Below are 10,905 nucleotides of genomic sequence, written 5' to 3' on the forward strand. Positions count from 1 at the left end.
CTGGGTGAAGAAATTTCACCTCAGCTCTGTCCTAAATGGCTTACCCCTTATCCTTAGACTGTGACCCCTGGTTCTGGACTTCCCCAACATTGGGAACATTCTTCCTGCACCAGTCTAAATCCATCAGAATTTTAAACGTTTCTATGAGATCCCCTCTCATTCTTCTGAACTCCAGTGAATACAAGCCCAGTTGATCCAGTCTTTCTTGATATGTCAGTCCCGCCATCCCAGGATTCAGTCTGGTGAACCTTCGCTGCACTCCCTCAATAGCAAGAATGTCCTTCCTCAAGTTAAGAGACCAAAACTGTGCACAATATTCCAGGTGTGGCCTCACCAAGGCCCTGTACAACTGTAGTAACACCTCCCTGCCCCTGTACTCAAATCCCATAGCTATGAAGGCCAACATGCCATTTGCTTTCTTAACCGCCTGCTGTACTTGCATGCCAACCTTCAATGACTAATGTACCATGACACCCAGGTCTCGTTGCATCTCCCCTTTTCCTAATCTGTCACCATTCAGATAATAGTCTGTCTCTCTCTGTTTTTACCACCAAATTGGATAACCTCACATTTATCCACATTATACTTCATCTGCCATGTATTTGCCCACTCACCTAACCTATCCAAGTCACTCTGCAGCCTCATAGCATCCTCCTCACAGCTCACACTACCACCCAACTTCGTGTCATCCGCAAATTTGGAGATACTACATTTAATCCCCTCGTCTAAATCATTAATGTACAATGTAAACAGCTGGGGCCCCAGCACAGAACCTTGTGGTACCCCACTAGTCATTGCCTGCCATTCTGAAAAGTACCCATTTACTCTTACTCTTTGCTTCCTGTCTGCCAACCAGTTTTCAATCCACGTCAGCACACTACCTCCAATCCCATGTGCTTTAACTTTGCACATTAATCTCTTGTGTGGGACCTTGTCGAAAGCCTTCTGAAAGTCCAAATACACCACATTAGCTGGTTCTCCCTTGTCCAATCTACTAGAAACATCATCAAAAAAATTCCAGAAGATTTGTCAAGCATGATTTCCCTTTCACAGGTCCAAATCAGCATGGATTTATGGTGTCACCTCTTTCTAAATGCGCTGCTATGACATCCTTAATAATTGATTCCATCATTTTACCCACTACCGATGTCAGGCTGATCAGTCTATAATTCCCTGTTTTCTCTCCCTCCTTTTTTAAAAAGTGGGGTTACATTGGCTACCCTCCACTCCATAGGAACTGATCCAGAGTCTATGGAATGTTGGAAAATGACTGTCAATGCATCCGCTATTTCCAAGGCCACCTCCTTTCGTCCTCTGGGATGCAGTCCATCAGGCCCTGCGGATTGATCGGCCTTCAATCCCATCAATTTCCCCAACACAATTTCTTGACTAATAAGGATTTCCCTCAGTTCCTCCTTCTTACTAGACCCTCTGACCCCTTTTTATATCCGAAAGGTTGCTTGTGTCCTCCTTAGTGAATACCGAACCAAAGTACTTGTTCAATTGGTCTGCCATTTCTTTGTTCCCCATTATGACTTCCCCTGATTCTGACTGCAGGGGACCTAAGTTTGTCTTTACTAACCTTTTTCTCTTTACATATCTATAGAAGCTTTTGCAGTCCGTCTTAATGTTCCCTGCAAGCTTCCTCTCGTACTCTATTTTCCCTGCCCTAATCAAACCCTTTGTCCTCCTCTGCTGAATTCTAAATTTCTCCCAGTCCCTGGGTTCGCTACTATTTCTGGCCAATTTGTATGCCACTTCCTTGGCTTTAATACTATCCCTGATTTCCCTTGATAGCCACGGTTGAGCCATCTTCCCTTTTTTATTTTTACGCCAGACAGGGATGTACAATTGTTGTCGTTCATCCATGCAGTCTCTAAATGTCTGCCATTGCCCATCCACCGTCAACCCCTTAAATATCATTCGCCAAACTATTCTAGCTAATTCACGCCTGATACCTTCAAAGTTACCTTTCTTTAAGTTTTGGACCATGGTCTCTGAATTAACTGTTTCATTCTCCACCTTAATGTAGAATTCCACCATATTATGGTCACTCTTCCCCAAGGGGCCTCGCACAACGAGATTGCTAATTAATCCTCTCATTACACAACACCCAGTCTAAGATGGCCTCCTCCCTAGTTGGTTCCTCGACATATTGGTCTAGAAAACCATCCCTTATGCAGGAAATCCTCCTCCACCATATTGCTTCCAATTTGGTTAGCCCAATCTATATGCATATTAAAGTCACCCATGATAACTGCTGCACCTTTATTGCATGCACCCCTAATTTCCTGTTTGATGCCCTCCCCAGCATTACTACTGTTTGGAGGTCTGTACACAACTCCCACTAACGTTTTTTGCCCTTTGGTGTTCTGCAGCTCTACCCATATAGATTCCACATCATCCAAGCTAATGTCCTTCCTAACTATTGCATTAATCTCCTCTTTAACCAGCAATGCTACCCCACCTCCTTTTCCTTTTCTATCCGTCCTGAATGTTGAATACCCTTGGATGTTGAGTTCCCAGCCCTGATCATCCTGGAGCCACGTCTCTAATTCCAATCACATCATATCTGTTAACATCTATTTGCACAGTTAATTCATCCACTTTATTACGGATACTCCTTGCATTAAGACACAAAGCCTTCAGGCTTGTTTTTTTAACACCCTTTGTCCTTTTAGAATGTGTTATATGCATTCTGTTGCTCTTTGTCCCATATCCAATACACACCTTTCTTTAATAAATAATGGAGTAATCCGAGCACCGTTGCTATTCAAGGAAGAAAATGAGCATTATATTGGACCATGCCCAAAAAGGATCGTATTTTAGTAATGTTTTTCAGTTGCGGAGCCATCATGATGGCTTGCACTTTCTCCTTAATTGGTTGGAGACCATTTTCATCAACCATAATCCTAGATAAACCACCTCACACTGTATGAATGCATATTTACTCTTCTTCAGCTTCAGATTATGGTCATTGAACCATCTGAATACTTCTAAGATTTCCAGGCTTTCCTTCTCTATGCCGGTGTCTATCAACACATCATCTTGATTGCACAAACAGTGATTCATTCCCTGTAAGATCTGATTCATGGTAGCCTGAAATATCTTTGGTGAGGACTTGATACCATAGCGCAACTTAATGTATGAATATAAACCTTTGTGTGTGTTGTCTGTCAGATACTGCTGACTATCCTTGTCAATTTTGAGTTGAGCACAGGCATGGGAGAGATCCAGTTTTGTGAAGATTTTGGCTCCTGCCAGTTCTGTATACAGGTCCTGTGATCTTGGTAAATTGTACTGTTCTTCATCAACTGCTCGATTCAGGGTAATTTTATAATCCCCATTGTGCCATACTGTTTTGCCTGCCTTTGGAACTACAACTAACGGGGTGGCCCAGTCACAGCTATCAAGCTTCACTAAAACTCAGTTTTTCTCCAACTTATCAAGCTCTCACTCAACCTGTGATTTTAATGCATGTGGTACCAGCCTTGGTCTACAAAAAACAGGTTTGACATCTGACCTAATCTGAAAATGTGCATTGTATCCCTTCATGCCCTCGTATGAATCCTCAAACATGTTAGCATATTTCTCCAGCAGAGTACCTAGTTGAGACTTAACCATTTCTGTACTACAGATGCTATATCAACCCAAATGAAAAAACTCAGACAATCTTTGCCCATAAATGTCAGCCGATTGATGTATTTCGCTATAATGATAGGTAATCTTGCTTGTTGCCCCTGGTATTGTAATATACACTCCATTTATCCAAGCATCTGCAGTTTTACCCTGAATATATTTTCAGGTCTGCTGAGCTCACCTTTAGTGGTGTGCCCCTGAAATTCTTATAATACATATCCTGACTCATTATTGAGCAATCAGCTGCTGTATCTAAGAACATAACATAAGAAATAGGAGCAGGAGTAAGCCATTTAGCCCCTCGAGCCTGTTCCACCATTTAATAAGATCATGACTGATCTGATCATGGACTTAGCTCCACTTCCCTGCATGCTCTCCATAACCCTTTACTCCCTTAATGCTCCAAAATCTGTCTCTCTCTGCCTTAAATATATTCAAGGACCCAGCCTCCACAGCTCTCTGGGGCAGAGAATTCCATAGATTTGCAATCCTCTGAGAGAAGAAATTTCTCCTCATTTCAGTTTTAAATGGGTAGCCCTTATTCTGAAACTATGTTCCCTAGTTTTAGTTTCCCCTATGAGTGGAAATATCCTCTCTGTGTCCACCTTGTCGAGTCCCCTCATTATCTTGTATGTATCAATAAGATCATCTCTCATTCTTCTGAACTTCAATTTGTATAGGCTCAACTTATCTTCATAAGTCAACCCTCTCATCTCTGGAATCAACCTAGTGAATCTTCTCTGAACAGCCTCCAATTCAATTATATCCTTCCTTAAATACGAAGACCAAAACTGTACCCAGTACTCCAGATGTGGTCTCACCAATACCCTGTTCAGTTGTAGCAGGACTTCTCTGCTTTTATACTTGACCCCCCTTGCAATAAAGGCCAACAATAAAAGCGATGTGAGGAGGACACAAAAAATCTGCAAAAATGTGGAGTCATGCACTTTGGCAGGAAAAAATCAAAGAGCAAGTTATTATTTAAATGGAGAAAAAATGCAAAGTGCTGCAGTACAGCGGGACCTGGGGGTACTTGTGCATGAAATACAAAAGGATAGTATGCAGGTACAGCAAGTGATCAGGAAGGCCAATGGAATTTTGGCCTTTATTGCAAAGAGGATGGAGTGTAAAAGCAGGAAAGTCTTGCTACAGCTATACAGGGTGTTGGTGAGACCACACCTGGAATACTGCATGCAGTTTTAGTTTCCATATTTACGAAAGGATATACTTGCTTTGGAGGCAGTTCAGAGAAGGTTCACTAGGTTGATTACGGAGACGAGGGGGTTGACTTGTGAGGAAAGGTTGAGTAGGTTGGGCCTCTACTCATTGGAATTCAGAAGAATGAGAGGTGATCTTATTGAAACGTATAAGATAATGAGGGGGCTTGACAAGGTGGATGTAGAGAGGATGTTTCCACTGATGGGGGAGACTAGAACTAGAGGGCATGATCTTAGAATAAGGGGCCGTCCATTTAAAACAGAGATAAGGAGAAATTTCTTCTGAGGGTTGTAAATCTGTGGAATTCACTGCCTTAGCTGTGGAAGCTGGGACATTGCATAAATTTAAGACAGAAATAGACAGTTTCTTAAATGATAAGGGAATAAGGGGTTATGAGGAGCGGGCAGGGAAGTGGAGCTGAGTGCATGATCAGATCAGCCATGATCTTATTGAATGGCGGAACAGGCTCGAGGGGCCGTATGGCCTACTCCTGTTCCTATTTCTTATGTTCTTATGTAACATTCTATTTGCTTTCCTGATTACTTGTTGTACCTGCATACTAACTTTTTGTGTTTCATGCACAAGGACCCCCAGGTCCCTCTGTACTGCAGCACTTTGCAATTTTTCTCTATTTAAATTATAATTTGTTTTAGTATTATTTCTGCCAAAGTGGATAACTTCACATTTTCCCACATTATACTCCATGTGCCAAATTTTTGCCCACTCTATTTCATGTATCTATTTCATATTAATCCATCAATTATTAATTAGCGTTAACATTCTGAACTCCTGACATAAGGAATGTACTGCCTTGCCCTTCACTGCATATACACCAAAACCTACACTGTTCTGATCGGTTTCCACCCAGTGAAGTCTTTGATTATTTTTGGTCCCGTTCTTAGATTTACATGTGGCTCAATGTGTCCCCTTACTTGGCACGGTTAATATCTTGCCCACTTGAACTGACACTGTTGTGTGGTATGGGTGGAGATAAGGAATAATTAGGGGAAAAAGTCACTGGTGGGTGTAGTATATAGGCCCCCTAACAGTCGCAACTCTGTTGGTTGGAGCATAAACCAGGAAATAGTGGGGGCTTTTAAAAAGGGAACAGCAATAATCATGGGTGATTTTAACCTCCATATTGATTGGACAAATCACATTGGTCAGGGTAGCCTTGAGGAAGAGTTCAGAGTGCATAAGCGACGGGTTCCTTGAGCAGTGTGTAATGCAACCAACCAAGGGGCAGGCTATCCTCGATGTGGTTCTGTGTAATGAGACAGGATTAATAAACACTCTTAGTAAAGGAGTCCCTTGGACTGAGTGATCATAGCATGACTGAATTTCAAATTCAGATGGAGGGTGAGAAAGTTGGATCTCTAACCAGCGTACTAAGCTTAAATAAAGGAGACTATGAAGCTTTGAGGGCAGAGTTGGCTAAAGTGGATTGGGAAAACCGATTGAAGTGTAGGATGGTTGATGAACAATGATGTACATTGAAAGAGATATTTCACAACTCTCAAGAAAAATATATTCCAGTAAGGAGGAAAGGGTGCAAGAGAAAAGAAAGCCATCCGTGGCTAACTAAAGAAATAAAGGATGGTATCCGATTTTAAAAACAAGGGCATAAAAAGTGTCCAAAACTAGTGGGAGGACAGAAGATTGGGAAGCTTTTAAAAGCCAGCAAAGAATGACAAAAAAAATGATTAAGAAAGGAAAAATAGACTATGAAAGTAAACTAGCACAAAATATAAAAGCAGATAGTAAGAGTTTCTATAGGTATATAAAAAGAAAAAGAGTGGCTAAAGTAAATGTTGGTCCCTTAGAGGACAAGACTGGAGAATTAGTAATGGGGAACATGGAGATAGCAGAAACTTTAAACAAGTATTTTGTATCAGTTTTTACGGTAGAGGACACTAACAATATTCCAACAGTGGATAGTCAAGGGCAAGAGGAGGAACTTAACATAATCACAATCACTAAGGAGGCAATGCTCAGTAAGATAATGGGACTAAAGCCAGATAAATCCCTTGGATCTGATGGCTTGCATCCTAGGGTCTTAAGAGAAGTAGCGGCAGGGATTGTGGATGCATTGGTTGTAATTTACCAAAATTCCCTGGATTCTGAGGTAGTCCCAGCAGATTTGAAAACTGCAAATGTAACGCTCTAATTCAAAAAAGGAGGCAGACAAAAAGCAGGAAACTATAGGCCAGTTAGTCTAACATCTGTGGTTGGGAAAATGTTGGAGTCCATTATTAAAGAAGCAGTAACAGGACATTTGGAAAAGCAAAATTTGGTCAGACAAAGTCAGCATGGATTTATGAAAGGGAAGTCATGTTTGACAACTTTGCTGGGTGGATAAAGGGAAACCAGTGACTGTGGTGTATTTGGACTTCCAGAAGGCATTTGACAAAGTGCCACACAAAAGGTTACTGCACAAGATAAAAGTTCACGGGGTTGGGGGTGATATATTAGCATGGATAGAAGATTGGCTAACTAACAGAAAACAGAGAGTCGGGATAAATGGTTCATTCTCTGGTTGGCAATCAGTAACGAGTGGGGTGCTGCAGGGATCAGTGCTGGGACCCCAACTATTTGCAATCTATATTAATGAATTGGAAGAGGGGACTGAGTGTAACGTAGCCAAGTTTGCTGACGATACAAAGATGGGAGGAAGGGTAATGTGTGAGGACGACATAAAGAGGCTGCAGCAGGACATAGACAGGCTAAGTGGGTGGGCAAGAATTTGGCAGATGGAGTATAATGTTGGAAAGTGTGAGGTCATGCACTTCGGCAGAAAAAAAATCAAAGAGCAAGTTATTATTTAAATGGAGAAAGATTGCAAAGTGCTGCAGTACAGTGGGACCTGAGGGTACTTGTGCATGAAACACAAAAGGATAGTATGCAGGCACAGCAAGTGATCAGGAAGGCCCATGGAATCTTGGCCTTTATTGCAAAGGGGATGGAGTATAAAAGCAGGGAAGTCTTGCTACAGTTATACAGGGTATTGGTGAGGCCACACCTGGAATACTGCATGCAGTTTTGCTTTCCATATTTACGAAAGGATATACTTACTGTGGAGGCAGTTCAGAGAAGGTTCACTAGGTTGATCCCGGGGATAAGTGAGTTGACTTATGAGGAAAGGTTGAGTAGGTTGGGCTTCTACTCATTGGACGTCAGAAGAATGAGAGGTGATCTTATCGAAACATACAAGATTATGAGGGGGCTTGACAAGGTGGATGCAGAGAGGATGTTTCCACTTGTGGGGGAGACTAGAACTAGAGGGCATGATCTTAGGATAAGGGGCTGTCCATTTAGAACTGAGATGAGTAGAAATTTCTTCTCCTGGGGGTTGTGAATCTGTGGAATTTGCTGCCTCAGAGAGCTATGGAAGCTGGGACATTAAATACATTTAAGACAGAAATAGACAGTTTCTTAAATAAGGGGATAAGGGGTTTTGGAGAGCGGGCGGGGAAGTGGAGTGGAGTCCATGATCAGGTCAGCCATGATCTTATTGAATGGAGGAGCAGACTCGAGGGGCCTTATGGCCTACTCCTGCTCCTATTTCTTATGTTCTTATGACATCTATTCTTCTTGGTTTCATAACTCTCCCTCCCCTGGTAATTGAACTGCTACTACCGGCGGTAATAGGTGAAATTCCTTAATATTTTTCTCTGCCATGTCCGTGGAGGTGGCTATGTTGCAAGCATTCTCAAAAGAGAGATCATCCATACCTAACAATTTTGATTGGATGCGTTTATCTGTTAGTCCACAGACAAATTTATCTCGAAGAGCCCTATCTGGCTATCCTCCGAAATTGCAGTGTAGAGATAATTTTCTTATGGCAACAGTGTATTCACTGATGGTTTCATCAGGTCTTTGGTTTCTCATTGCGAACTTATAGCTCTCCGCTATTTCTAAAGGCTGTGGATCAAAATGAACGTCCAATATCTGTAGTATGTCTGAGAATGAAGCATCCTTAAACTTTCTTGGTGTTAACATTCACTAAGATACTATAATTCTCTGCACCAATCATGACTGACAGAATAGCTTTCATCTTCCCATGCAGTACTTGATTCCTTATTTGTGAATTTGCCACACCTGGGATTTCAATGACATCATTAGCTCTAAAAATAAATTACTGACATAATTCATTGTCACATCCATATTTCCGTCTTAGCTTAATAGCCGTTCATCACTCTCCATAACCTTGAATTGATTTTCAATTACTCTAAATGGCTTTCCACAAGCTCTTCTTGTCAGTTCAACGCTGTTCCATACTCACAAAAAAAAATGGTACTGCCAGACTCTCATTCTGGAATTATGCTGCCAGTATACCTTCTTGCTGTGCTCCACCTGCATTTGCCTTCTCATAAAAGGAAATTCCACTAAAACTTTCTTCATGAAGAAACTCCCATCCTCGTGTTCACTTAAAACATTCTTATCATGAAAGTTCTAATTCACATCTTTACTATCCCACAGGCCCAACAAGTGTCCAATAGCCAGAGGAGGAAGGTAACTCCTCAGATGAAGTAGCTAACTCTGAGGGTGCTCCATCACAAACGCAGCAGGAGCAGTCTTTGGTGGGGCCCTCACAGGCTCAAAAACACACAAGATGTTGGCTAAGAGTTTTCAAGCCGTCAGAGCAGGGAAGTGAGCAGCCTGTCTGAAGCCACAGGGGTTGCACAATGTAGAAGTGGTACGAAGAGGAAGATGAAAGAATTCTAGTTCCACAATTGTGTGCACATGGGTGTGTTAGGCAATGGTGCATCCTTGCTAAACCATTCACAATTGAACAGCTCAATAAACTTGTGAGCATAGTCACCGGTGCATATCATTACATCTGCACCCACCACCGCGCCCCATCTCAGCCTCAGTTCCTGCCCCATCTCAGCCCCAGTTCATGCCCTAATTCAGCCCAAGTCCCTGGCCTCCCCAGCCCAAATTCTAAACCACCCCCCAGCGCATGTTCCCGCCCCATCCCAGCCCGAGTTCCTGATACAACCCTCAGCCCAAGTCCCTGCCCCATCTCAGCCCAAGTTCCAAATCCATCCCAGCCCAATTTCCTGCATCCAAATTCCTGCACCACCAGCCCTTGTTCCTGCCTGATATCAGCCCAGGTGCTTGACACCCCCTGCCCAAATTCCTGCATCCCTAGTTCCGGTACCCCCCAGCCCATGTTCATACCCCATTGAAGCCCAGATTCCTGCTTCCCCCAACACAAGTTCTAGCACCCCCAGCCCATGTTCCTGTATCCCAAGTTCCTGTACTCCCTATCCCAGGTTCCTGCCCCCCCCCCAGCCCAAGTTCCTGCATCCCAAGTTCCTGCAACCCCCAGCCCATGTTCCTGCCCCATCCCAGTCCAAGTTTCTAATCCATGCACCCCAGCCCAAGTTCCTGCCCCATCCCAGTCTATGTTCCTGCCCTATCCCAGCAGATGTTCATGCCCAATCCCGTCCCTACACACCGCCCTCTACCAGCCCATGTGCATGCCCCATCCCAGCGCAAGTACCTGTCCCATCCCAATCAAATCCTTTGTTAAACACCACGTGTTGGTCCTTCAGCATTGCACCTCATGGTATTGCCATGGCCATCTTTTTTTTCAGCCACGCTACACCTCGCTGCAGCAGGGACGCCATCTTGCTTCTGTCCTCGAGGTTGACTGCCTTGATCCTCCTTTCCTGCAATTCTGCCACAAAAGCTGCAAGAGTGCCTGTAAATTCGATCTTCCTCCCCAGGAGTCCTGCCACTGGAGCTGGGAAGATACTTTTAGATGGTTCCGGTCGGATCATTGCCACGCAGTCATGATGAATGGTCTGTGCCTCAGGTGCTGCGCTGATCTGTTCTCTGGTGCCTGGCCCAAGCGAAGGTGAGGTTTTGCTCTGCCTCTGAGCATGGGGGACATCGATTGCTGGAGTGAAGAGGTCTTCCCATTTCCACTGGATCTTCCCCATCTACTTTCTTCCATGTAGTGTTGAACCATCACCTGCAGCAATCCACAGAGGTAACCTGTGCACCACGCCATTATGGGTTACACTTACATCCGCACTA

This window comes from Pristiophorus japonicus, chromosome 5 (genome assembly GCF_044704955.1).
Source record: "Pristiophorus japonicus isolate sPriJap1 chromosome 5, sPriJap1.hap1, whole genome shotgun sequence".
Taxonomy (NCBI): Eukaryota; Metazoa; Chordata; class Chondrichthyes; family Pristiophoridae; genus Pristiophorus; species Pristiophorus japonicus.